The sequence below is a fragment of the Numenius arquata genome, chromosome 11, assembly GCF_964106895.1.
Source record: "Numenius arquata chromosome 11, bNumArq3.hap1.1, whole genome shotgun sequence".
Classification (NCBI taxonomy): Eukaryota; Metazoa; Chordata; class Aves; order Charadriiformes; family Scolopacidae; genus Numenius; species Numenius arquata.
In genome coordinates this window covers 15,771,898-15,784,353 of record NC_133586.1, presented here as the reverse complement: position 1 = coordinate 15,784,353, position 12,456 = coordinate 15,771,898, and the positions used below count along the sequence as shown (strand labels likewise).

The following is a 12,456-nucleotide window of genomic DNA, read 5'->3' as shown; positions in this document are numbered from 1 at the left end:
TTGCTGGAAGATCTGCACAATGAGTTCAAATGAAGCTGGAGCTTGCGGTGTTGCTCCCCTCTGTACTTTTCTGTAAGGAGGAGGAATATTTCCATCGGTGCAATGCAGTGACAGTACTGGAAGTCCAGGTTGTTGAATCTGGTATTGTTTCTATTCACTTTTCAAAGGTTTTGTTTTAGTAAGGATCTCCAATATGGAGAGAGAAGGAAGGCCCTGCTATTGAGATGACAACCCAGTCGGGTGCAGAACATGCCTAGTGACTGGTGCAGCACAGCTCTTTCTCCCATCAGCCAAGACATTTGCTTTTAATGTTTGGATTCCAGCTGAAACACAAATGTGTTCATGCTCTTGCTTTCTGTCTCAGTTCATTTCTCTCCTTGAGGGAGCAACAGGACAAATCCTTGATAATTTATTTCCTGGTTAGAAGCCTTTACCTGCTTTCCTAGAGTGGTTCCCTGTGACTGGGAACCTTTGTAGTCAGCTCTTCCAGCTGTTTGCCTAAATGGTCTTCAGGGAGACTAAAAGCAGTGAACCTGGAATAACAACATTTGACTTCAGCTAGGTCCCAGGAGAATTTAGTTATTACTTAATGGATTGAATTGGCGACATACCTTATACCAGATAACTGCTAAAGGTTGCATGAAATTAACCTTCACAAACGGCTAGTTATTGGTATACTCCTTGCAGAAAGCTGGGCATTGGGTGACATATGTTCACTGTAATTAATACTGTTTTCCATACCTTTACATGCCAATAGTATTTGCAGTGTCTGGGTGAAAAATTTCTCAGATTAAAGTCTTGATGGTGGTTTTAGCCATTTAGTGATCATGTGTCATTGTGTTCACTACACTGAGCATAAATCCTGTCTTGTAAACAGCAGGGAGACTAATGAGGTTTGCCCACATTCTGGTATCATTACAAGGGGTTCCAGCAGAGAAAAAGGGAATTTGGTTAGAAAGTGGGAACAGAAACATGAATTTTAAAGGAAATGGGGAGAAAAAAATTTCTCAGGACTGCATATATGAGCATTTTTTTTTTTTTAAGGAAGGCTTTTTATTGACAAGACTTACAACCTACTTTACTCATTTAAGGAAATCTTTGTATAGTTAGGGTTTGGTTTTACCTTAGTCCATTTTTTAATGCTGCATGTTTGGCAAGAGGTGAGGGTCATGCTTTTAATTTACACACTCAAAGTTATTAGTCTGCTGCTATTTAAAGGTAAATAGAAGAGCTCATTTTTCATGCAGGCTACATCTCTGTACAGAACAGCTTGCCAGTCACATATAAAAATGTTAAACTATTAAATATTGGCATTATTTGCTATACCCTGAAGTGTTTTATTTGCTAGGGACTGTAATCAGCTCTTGCAAGAACGCTTCACGTCCAATTTTAGTCTTAGCACCACAGTGTACTTTGGGGTGTAAATTTGTCAGGTATCCAAACACAGCAGGATACTTTGACAGCTTAAGCCCAGTTCTCCCCAATCAGCCTTATGAATAATAAAAAGTAGAATGACCTGTTCAAGTTTTGTGTATGTAAAGTCAATGGCTTATCAACAGAAAGAACTGGAGGAGAAATTGGAGCTAAACTCTGAGGAAAGGGAATCTAGCTAAAGATTTCTTCTCTCCAGAAGAATATTCTAAAGTAAATAAATCAGTATTCCCCAAGACTTTTTATTGAAAAGAATTTCCAGCCTGAGAGATTTAATTGCAGCATTGAATGAGAGGTGTTGGGTTCCTTTGCATCCTCTTGAAGAGCAAAAAGGGTTTATAAATCAGACTTCTGGGAATTGTTATCTCCCAGCTTCTTCTAACAAACACAACAATTTGTTTTAAAGGCTTTCACCAAAGATGTCATAAGTGGTAATCCCTATGTTGTAAGTGGGTACTTAATGTGATTTAACTTAATGCTGATGATGCAAGGCTATTCTCCCCCAAAGCCCATTAAGAACATCCAATTTTCTGGTAGACTAACACTCCCGCTTACTATCGTAGAGATAAGTGACTGTTTAACCAGGACAATAAGGAATAGTTTCAAACCATGGCTGGAAAACTGAGTGGTCACAAAACTAGTCTTTGTGAAAGTCCAGACTTCAAAAGCAAATGTCACAAGCTACCTTTTTTTTCCCTTGTTTTAGGAGTGGTTTGAATTTCTGTGTGTACAGACATGTACCTGCAGGACTTTCAATCACCTTAATGAGTGCACTGGTGAATATCATTATTTGTGATATTTGTAAGTATGGTCTAGAAGGGCCAGTGCAAGCCATTTATGTAAATGAAATAAAGAAACTGATAAATACTGAATTTTATTTCATGTTACCCTAGAGTGCAGATAATTCTAACAGTTTATCCAAGATAATGCTTCTCATACTGCATGCTTAACTTGTTTGTTTGTGGATTCTCTACATGCAGGATGACATGAAAAGAAATGTCACTGGCACCACTTAGCAAAACATGCTAACAGTAATATTTGAAAATATTCAGGATGCAAAGTAGAAGTGAAGGCAAACTTTCCAGGAGCTTATGGCTGCTCACTGGGGTCTAATATGGAGTTAGCACTTTGCAGGTCAGTGGCTCTGCTATTTGTCTCTGACCTAACAGATCTGGAGTTCTTCACATCAAAACCAAGTCTTGCTGAGCTGAGATCAAACGTGTTAAGGTAAGGATCTTGCCAGTGATTTATCGTGCCAGGGAGGGGTGATCAGGCCATAAGGGGCCACTGCAAATGAAGTTGACATTCCAGCAATTTCTCATGTGTAGTTATAAGGTAATTTTCTCAGACGGAGCTTTTAAGTCAAAATAAATTTGCCTGTTGTATTTTTCTATGTTGCCTGTAGTCTCTGAAATTCTAGTAGGAGTATTTATTTATGCAGCATCGCTAATTTTTAAGTAAGAACTTGTTCTTTGGTGAGGAACATTTAAAATGGCAGTTTTACAAGTGATGATGCGCTAGATTCTTTTAAATGGCAGAACATATTTCCCATATACAAATAAATAGACCACGCTGTTTTATGTCACGCATAATGAGTACACAAGACTTGCAATGCACAAATAATGCAAAGCACAGGAAAACTGTACAGATTAATAGTAGTCTTGTTTGTACAAACCCGTCCTCACTCCCACTGTTTCAAGGATGGAAGGGTTTCCAGGATCAAGTTCTTAATAGCCACAACTTCATTAAAGCCCAGTGAAAGCCCAGCAATTGATTCTGTAAACAAATACTCCCTCCTCTCCACTCTTGATTTAATGGATTTTTAGAAATCTTTCATTAATTCATTTTTAAGTTGCAGTAAGTGACATCAAGGATCATGCTCCACAAAAACCACTGCCATCCTTACCCAAATCATTCAGTCATGGCTTTTCTTTGTTGTTAGTGGAAACGTAGAGCACACGTAATTTTTTAGTCATCCTGGCTTCAGAAACAATGTTTTCTGATGCGCTGCTAAGCAAGACAGTAAATGTTGTTCTCCAGCAACAGAAAGCTTAGAAAGCTCCACAGTGAAAGGACAAGTAAGCTTAGGATCTTAGTTTCTTAGGAATACATGAAATATTACCTGAGCTATGGGAAAGTGTTATTGCTGCTGTATTGTGCTACTAACAGCAGAGAAATTCTTCATTAACTGAAAAAAGTAGAAATTACTTTGAGGAAGCCTTTATGTGCTGTAAGTAAAGTTTCTTCCCACAGGTTTAATAAGGCAGCCAAAAGGAGTAAAATGTTTGTGGTGGGTATAGTTCAACAGACAATACAATCTAAGTTTCTTCTCTTTAGATTAATTTTCTTGGCCAACCAGGCACAAAATAATCCCTTTAATGAGACTGAATTGAAATAACGGATGCTATATCAGCATGTGGCACAGTGAGAAACTAAAATAGAAAAGAGTATCATCACGGTTTGGCAGCCTGGGTTCTGTGCAGGAAATACCTGGGGGGGGGGAGGAAAGTAAGCATGCTACTGCATGTTGTTAAGACTTATTTAATCTTCTTAACTAATTACTCAAACTTCCTAATTCAAAATCATACAAACAAAAACGTTTAGATAGGCTGGGAGTTTTTTCAAATGGGTGCCCCCTACAGCTTAGAAAATAAACATGACAGGTTTGCCCTGTCTGATGTGCTGCCATTTGCAAAAGAACAGACCCAGCTCTCAGAAAGACAGAAGACTAATTAAGACAGGAAGACGGGCAGGTCAAACATTTGGTGTGAGGGATTTGGGACATAGGGGAGAAAAAAATCATGTTACATTCCACTTTCACAGCAGACTGACAGGAGGCTTCAAGCCCTTTCTCCAATTCCATTTGCTGCTCAGAGACCCTGGATTCCCCCAGTTTCTCCTCCCAGTCGCACCCATTTCCTAGCGTACCATTCCCCAGCCCTATACTGTGACCTGCTCAGCAGGGGATTCACCGTATCTACCTTTAAGCACCCAAATGAGATGTCTAGATGAGTGGGCCAGTGCAACAGCCACTGGAGAGACTGGCCCTTATGGGAGGTGCCTGAGCACACCTGAGGCGGTGGGTACTGCCCGGAGGGAGTGCTTCTCCCTCTTCTCCCACCCCACGGGGACTGGAAAGAGACTGAGCTTCTGCAGTAGATGCCACCATTGGGTGCTAGATCACATGAATCCTACTCCAGCTTATGTCTTTCACACTGAGGTCTGACTTCATTTACACAGGCTGAAATGTCTCTGAGACCTTGATGTATTCACCTATTTTAAATACTTGGCTTCTGATCCGAAGTCCACTGATGTCAAGGACTGTTTTTGATTTCAGTAGGCTTGGCTCTGGCCTTGCTACTTGGAATTTACATCCAGAGAAGCTGAACACTCCAGCCTTCTCATCCAGACATGTACCCTTGGCAGAGGACTCGGGTTGCGTAAACATAATTCTACTAGATTTTGCTGTACTGCTGCGCTGACAGCAAAACCAGAGCAGCCTCATTCACTTTGTGCAATTTTTTTTTTTTAATTCCACTTTTTTATCCTCCTGCTGTAGTATGTTTGTAAATATTTCAAATTCTCCAACCTTCTCAGTACACTCTGAAGTTTGGACTTGAGATTTGTTGAGTGAGCTTTCAAGCTTGGGTTTATGAAGGAAACCCCCATTTATGGCAGACCGTGTCTAAAAGCCATGTCATTATCCTTCTGGCTCTGAGGTCCAAATGACTTTAAACCACCCTGCTCAAACACCCCAAAATACACACACAGCTTTAAAAAAGAGCAATTCTTCCTTTTCAAATTTTTTTTTTTTTTTTTTTTTTTGGAGCGGGTGGTGGTGGTGTGAGGGGAGGAGGCAGGACAGCCCAGCAGTGAAGAAGATGAAAAATAAAACCTACATGTTCCGGTCGTCTTTGGCCCTCACAGGCTCTAGAGCAAGTGTCAAGTTTTCAGTGAAACAGCTTTGTCTCCTAGTACAAACATCCCTCTGGAGGCTGTTGCCATTGCTTCTTCTTCATCAACTGAGGCCTGATTCGGGTCCCACTGAAACCAGTTGGATTTTTCCTTTTATTTTCCTGTGGGTGGGACTGGACCTCTAGTGGCTGAAAAGCAGCTATGTCCACAGGAGCTTGCTTGCCAGAATTAAATTTAGTGCCATGTTCAGTGTTACTCACATACAGTTCACTCTTCTTAAAACAGTGACAGTTCTTCCACAGTGGGAAGTCATCTCATTACAAGAACCAAAATCTGGGTGACTTCTGCAGGACTAACACTGCTGGGTGGTAGTGCTAATGAACGACATGATAACTGCTCCTGTTTGTACACTCAAGCCAGCCAGCCTGCCTTGGCTTAGGGAGGTGTATCATTTGAAAGCGATGCCGTCACTGGCCCTGCCCAAGGAAAGGCTCCATCGTGGATTGCCTTGAGCAGTGCGATTCTGCACTGAGAATGTCTGGGGAGGTTGGCCTCAAAGTCTGGGGCCCATTACTCATGATTTGTGAACTGCCAGCAAGGAGCAGTGACTTTTGCTGTTCACCTGAACAGTCCCCTTCAAAATAAAATAAAAGGCCGCTGCTGATCAATTGCTGGCCAGTCAGCAGCCTACTGGGGTTGGCTTTTACCTTCCTACTGCCTACTTATAAACCAGGCTGTCCTTGATCCCGTAGCCGGCTGTTGGTTCCCAGTCACTCCCAGGAGTGCCCACACTCTGCCTAGAGTGAGAGAGATTTGTTGTATCAAGACAGCCATAAAAGTGAAGGAAAACAAAGCTTGAGAAAATAAACAAGCTGCACCTCTGATTGGCTCCCTTCTACTTCATTCCTTTGCAATTGTACTAATCGTTAGGACTCTTGAAATGTTTCCGAAGGAGAGGAAATGAAGTTGCTGAGATGAGAAAGGATATGAAATTTCCTGACCAGACTGAGGCACAGGTGCCCAGTATCTGTGATGTTATGCAGTATTTACCAAGGGAAATGCTGCTGCTGGATTTTTTGCATGCCTCTAAAATTGTTGTACGTCCCCCCACCCCCCCAAAAAAGTGCCATTATGTATTTCTTAATGCCTCCAGCTACGAGAGGATGCTGAGGGCCAAACAGCTGTGATTCTTGTATAAAAAGTACTTTGGCATCTGATGCCCCCTCCCCCATCCTTGCAGACTTCATGTCAAAGGCTCTCTAAGGAGAAAGTCACATATGAAAAAAAGATCTTTGATGGAATGAAACTATAACCAGCTACTAAATCAACTGAGTTAGGAAATTCCCATTCCTTCCTCCATTCATCCAGAACCATATCTCCTGTGGGAAGCCATTATTATTTGGATGTTAAAATCCTCTTCCTGTACCAAAAAAACATTTCTGGAGCTGCAACAGCACAAAAACATTGTTTATTAAATCCATGGGAAAATAATTCCACCTCCAAAGAGCTGAATGCTAGGCCACTGTCTGTCCACTGGCCGAAGTTTGTTCTTATACAGCTGGGGAGCCTGAAGAAAATGTCTGATGACATCATCACTAAGCAATATAGAATTAAGAATGTAGATCATCATTTCACTCACACATCATTTGAGAACATTTTCAAGAAAGGAAATGAAAAGTTACATTGTTGCCACCTGTGTTGATTACTCCTATGAACTAAAGGAGCCCAAATTACTTTTTTTCTTTATGTTTTCAGGGAAGACAATACAAAAAAGAGAGGCAGTGAGCATGCAGGAATCCCCAGTGAATTTAAAAATCAGTTCCATTTTCCAAATCCAGGGCTAGCCCCTGGGTGAACATCAGAAGGAATCTGTAGTGCCATGAAACCAAATCTCATTCAACTAAGAGCTGCAAAGGAGGTATTCGTTCTGTGCTGCATTCTAATTAATTATATTTATACACACCCTCACAAAGATAGTCGTTTTGTACTTCCTGAGTGGTAAATAGTGATGAAAAAATAAAATGCTATCCATTTTCTCCCCGCTCTAAATTTTGCTACTACTGCATTGCAGATGAGATTGTTCAGCCTGGTTTGTACACATCCCTTTCTCTTTGAATACTTATTACTGCCATTACCTGCATGGTTTGAAATGAACATTAAGTTGCTAATTATTAGTAAGCCAACTGGGACAGATGGCTACTTAAACAAGATATTGTAGTTGTTTATTTGCAAAGCTTAATTTGCTTTGCTTTACACTAAAAACATTTACTCTTGGCTTGATTTCAACACTGATGAGCATCCAAAAATGCTACTGAACTCGGTGCATAATGCTCTTGAAATGCAGGTCTTATGCAGAATATAGTTTCCTTCCAACTGCACGTCATCGGGGTCTCAAAGTAACTTGAATTTTCACACGGTAACTTTGAATTTTACTTTTCATTTGTATACCTTTTTTGTTTGATATGGTATCACAAAGGCTCTGAACAGCCCTGTGCCCTGTAGGATGGGTCAGATATTGCTTCCTTCATTAGTCCTATGGAATTCTGTCAACAGGGGCTGTATGCAATTAACCACAGGTAGAATTTGAACCAAGCAAATACATGGTGGGACCATTACCTTGCAAAGTTCCATCAAAAGTTCTATCAGAAGATGTGTGTGTGAGGAAGAGGTTATTGTCAGTACCAGGAGGGATGTGCCTGTCCTTTTAGGGAAATGCCAGGCCCTCTTCATCTCTCACTTGGAAAGGAACAGAAATTATCAAGAGACCTTTACAATGAGATCTCATGAGAACGATGACACTTCAAGGGCACAATCACAAGGGCAACTGGGAGCTTCCAGCCGCACCTATTACCCTGTAAGGCCTGTCTGAAACATCCCCATCCCACACCTCACCCACCCGCTACCTCAGCTGCTGCCTTGTTCTGCATGTTGCCTCGGGCAGCATTGCTGGGCAACAAATAGTATTTAGTTTCCTCTTCAGACCATTGTACATCAACTACAGCTAGAGTCCTCATTTACAAGAGGCATTGTCTGTTTTGCCAGTTGGGTTTGTTCTTGGCCAAATCACTGTACTGACAGGGACACCTAAGTAAAACAGGAAAGTTTGCTGTTTCTCTTCCTGCTCTGACACTACTGCAGTTACTGGCTCTACTGAGAGTAGACGGCAAACTAAATGTTTCTGTGTTCCAAAATTTTTCAAGTGTTCCCTTCTTCCCTTTCCATTTTGGCACAGTTTTGTTGAGAGCATGCAACAGGCCAGATTATTTAACTACTCACAATACCGCATAGCAAATACATGACATACTATATACTTTTTTCTTTTCCTTACTGCAAATCACAAAAGGTAACACTAGGACTCAAACAAAAACAAATTACCTCAGTAACTCCTGGAAAACTCAAGTGGTTAATCAGTTACCTTTTATTTACATATATATGCTTAATGCTGAATTAAGCTGTAAAAACCAAAGGCTGATTTATAGCCCCAGTCAGTCTTAATTAACATTGATTCCAGGGGAATAGTAAATGTGAATAGCCTTCACAATTGAGGTTGAACAATGAACTCACTGGGTGTTGTCCAATTTGTAGCATGATTTACATGGAAGCAAGCCCTTCTTTTTTCTAGGGTTACCCCTTTTTCATCTGGTGTTTAGGATGGGTTATATATAATCCATAGATAGGAACATTTGCTGTCAAATATTCTCCCTGATTTAGAGTTAGCCTTTACCATGGTCACTATAAATAAGGCAGAAAAAAAACCCAATTTGAGGCTTTGCAGGGATTCCTTGTTCTTGCAATGTGTCATCGCTCGTCCATTTCATGGCATTTTTACGAAGTGGCCATAATGAAAGTCAGATTAAATGTACAGGATATATACGTTTAATCAACAGCCATTGGAGTCAGTAGTGCTGGAAGAGTTATAAAAGCCTCTGTGAATGCAAATTTATTGCAAAAGAATCTGCGTCTTGGTGGTAGGAATATCTGCTGAATGGTACTACCTGACACAGAACACCTAAAACTTTCAAAAGTGAATTATTTAAGTGTAAGGTTTTGCTTGTAAAGGCGCCAGCTGCTGGATTTCAAGACTTGAAACTATTCCAAAACATGGGACTAGGTACTTTATTTGTGCACTAGAGTAAATACTCTGATTTTACTGCCAATTTAAATGTGCTCAGTTTACAGTAATGAGCTTGTATAGGCAATACCTTGTTTATAGAAAGTGGAACAGGAAGAAACTAACATTAACCATTAACAGTAGCAATTTCTCTTGCCTTCAACTCTAACTTTATGCCAAATAGATCCTTCCCATGTCCTAGCTGAAATATTTGCTATTACTGTTCTTTTTCTAAACCTGTGGGCTAAATGGAGCATTCAATAAAATAATACACCCTACAGTTCCACTCAACTTGAATTGCAACAATCTTTTGTAATTCCAAGGCACTATTTCTTATTCCTATGGTGAAATGTATTTTAAGAACAGATATGTGTCCTGTGTACTAGCAAATCTGATGATAGGTGTTCATCCCAGCAGAACGTAGTTAACATTTTTTAATCTTTTTAAAAAAGAACAGACCACTTCTATAAGGGAAGAGTACTGCACTATGGTTGCCTCCACTTCTCAGGTTCTTGTACTTAACCTATCTGTTTTATTCTTTCAAGACAGATCACAGGAGGAACCTATGTGTTTATGTACATACTGTAACCTTAAACAAACATCCTTACATTTCCTTTGGCCATCTGTTCCTGAAGCTGCAAGCTTTTCTTCTTTCCCCTCCCTCCTCAGCATGCCCCACACACACACACTTTGGGCATGGAGTTAACTCCACCAAACTCAATGGAAAGGTCAACAGTAAAATCCTTCTTCCACACAGGTCACAGATCTCAGAGTTTCTTTGTTTCACTTACAGTCTTAAAAGTGACAATGGTACACCAGAGGATTTTGGCTTATGGTGTTAGTCACTAGAGATCATACTGGTGATTCTTTCATTATCTTATTTTGGCTGGGTTAGCTCCAAAATGTCCTACTGGGGACCAATACTTTGGTTTGCAAAGCAGCGTAATCACTGAGCAGGAAACACCACCCATGGTCTGAGAAGCTACAGTCCAAGGATGAGAACGGGTTCAAGATAAATACAGTGTGCAAAAAAAGTGATAGATGGGTAATGGTGCAGTAGGTCCTGGGTTCAGCTACCCCTGAAAACCAAAACAAAAAGTGGGTAAAAGTAAAGAAAGGACGGACTCTGAAATGGATGGAAGGGCACAAAGCGAAGTGACTGAGGCTACAGGCACAGGGAAGATGAGGAAACCAAAATGGAAACACATCCATAAAAGCAAGAGCACATGTAATTGTTGGTTTCTGTGCACGGTTGTTACATCAGCAGGGTCTTCTCCAGGCAGGCACAGGTTCTTTCCGCCCATGTCCTGAGCCAGCCGGACATGAGTCAGCTCTGAAGCAGAAGCTATGTCACTGCAGTTAGCGTGGCACTGAGCCTGAGCTAATAAGCCCTGCTGAGAAGAACATGGCTTCCATTTGGCTTGGAGAGTGAGCAAGCTCATCTCAGGTAATAGAAGATTCTACAGATGCATCTTTGCCCTCAGATGTAAATATGAGCGTGCAATTTCTTTATTTCTTTAAAATTCACAGGCATACTGGTATCCTCACCATGTTCTTTTCCTTTACAGACACTTTGTACCTTTTCGTGTTGCAAATGTTCATCTTGAGCTCTCCGACTGTATTTTCTCGTGGCTGGTATTTTGCTAGAATAGTGTTGGGGTTTTTTCCCAGCTCAGTTTCTTCTCATCAATTTATGATTAGGTCTCTCCTTGTTTCCTTCCTTCCTTACAGATAAAGCTTTGGTGATCCTCTTTCCTTAAACACCCAGAATTTTGATGCTGATGCTTTTTTTTTTGCCATCAGACAAGTTGTAAACACTTATGTTAGTTTTAAACAATTTAGTTGGCAGGCTGGTGCTGCTATCGTCATTGTACTATTCCAAGCCTAAAAATTCAACAGCTGATATGAATCATACCATACTATTCTTTGACTAGAAAAGACAGGTATTACATTCCATTCATTTCCACATGAAAAAACATGTAGTTTTTTTGTCCTGGTTTTGCCACATCAGACTTTGCTGTAAAGAAAACAAACAAAAAAGGAACCAGCAACATGACAGCATTTAAGCAAAGTCCTTACATAGGAACTCTTTTCCACTGTGTCCCTGAGCTCATCTGGCTGACCCGAGCCAGATACCAGTGCAGAGATAACAGCTTCTTTATTGCATGGCAGTAAGACAGCAGAAAGCGCAAGATAAAAGAGGTGGCGAAGTACTACTCGGGACAACTCATTTGTGATGTTTAGTCGCCTCATCGGTGGGACCGGTTTTTGTCCCAGCATCTGTGATGGCTCTGTGTGGAAACTGGACTAATACTACATTGTTGTTGCATAGCCGTGATCTAAAAAGATAGACCGCTTTCTATCACCTGAGTGTCTCTGATTGGAACTGAGACTCCTGAATCTTTCAAAGGGTCCCTTGGCTTTCTACTGTAGGATCTCTGTGGGGTATGTTGCTTGCCTCTGCTTTAACCAGAGAAAAGTTAAACACAACTTAACCCCTCACGCAAAAAAAAGGTGAAAATTCCTTGTATCTAAGGGTGAACTACCTCCAGTGAAGTCAGTGGTAAAATTCAATGAGGCCAGAACCTCCCCTTACACACTTCAAGTTGTATTTAATGGAATACAGTGAAAGAACATTGATACCTGAACTCCAAGGAACCCCTATAGTGCCTGGACTTTTTGAACAATGAAGTTTTTAGAAAGATTTCAAAGACAGGAAGAGTCTGAATACCTGGAAAACCTTCCACTCAGTCATTTTCCTAGAGTGACTTATTTCATATTTGCTAATAAATAATTCCATCCTGTTCTTGAAAGTCATTCTGTGGAAAATAACTGGCACGTATACAGCTACCAGTAAAAATCTACTTCAAATAAATTCATTTGTCATTACCTCTCTCAAGACAGCTGTTGTCAGCACCATTAAAATTCAAATTTGGTTTCCCCACGACAATTAAGATGATGTCAACACCGAGAGAATTTAACAATTTCCATTGTTCCAA

The 12,456-nt window shown here is 40.6% G+C and overlaps 1 protein-coding gene across 2 annotated transcripts in view; it reads left to right on the top strand.

Moving 5' to 3' along the window:
* The window catches only part of ALDH1A2 (aldehyde dehydrogenase 1 family member A2), a 57,725-nt gene that overhangs the window by 11,602 nt on the left and 33,667 nt on the right, over nt 1-12,456 (top strand). The gene's annotated exons all lie outside the window — the stretch shown is intronic.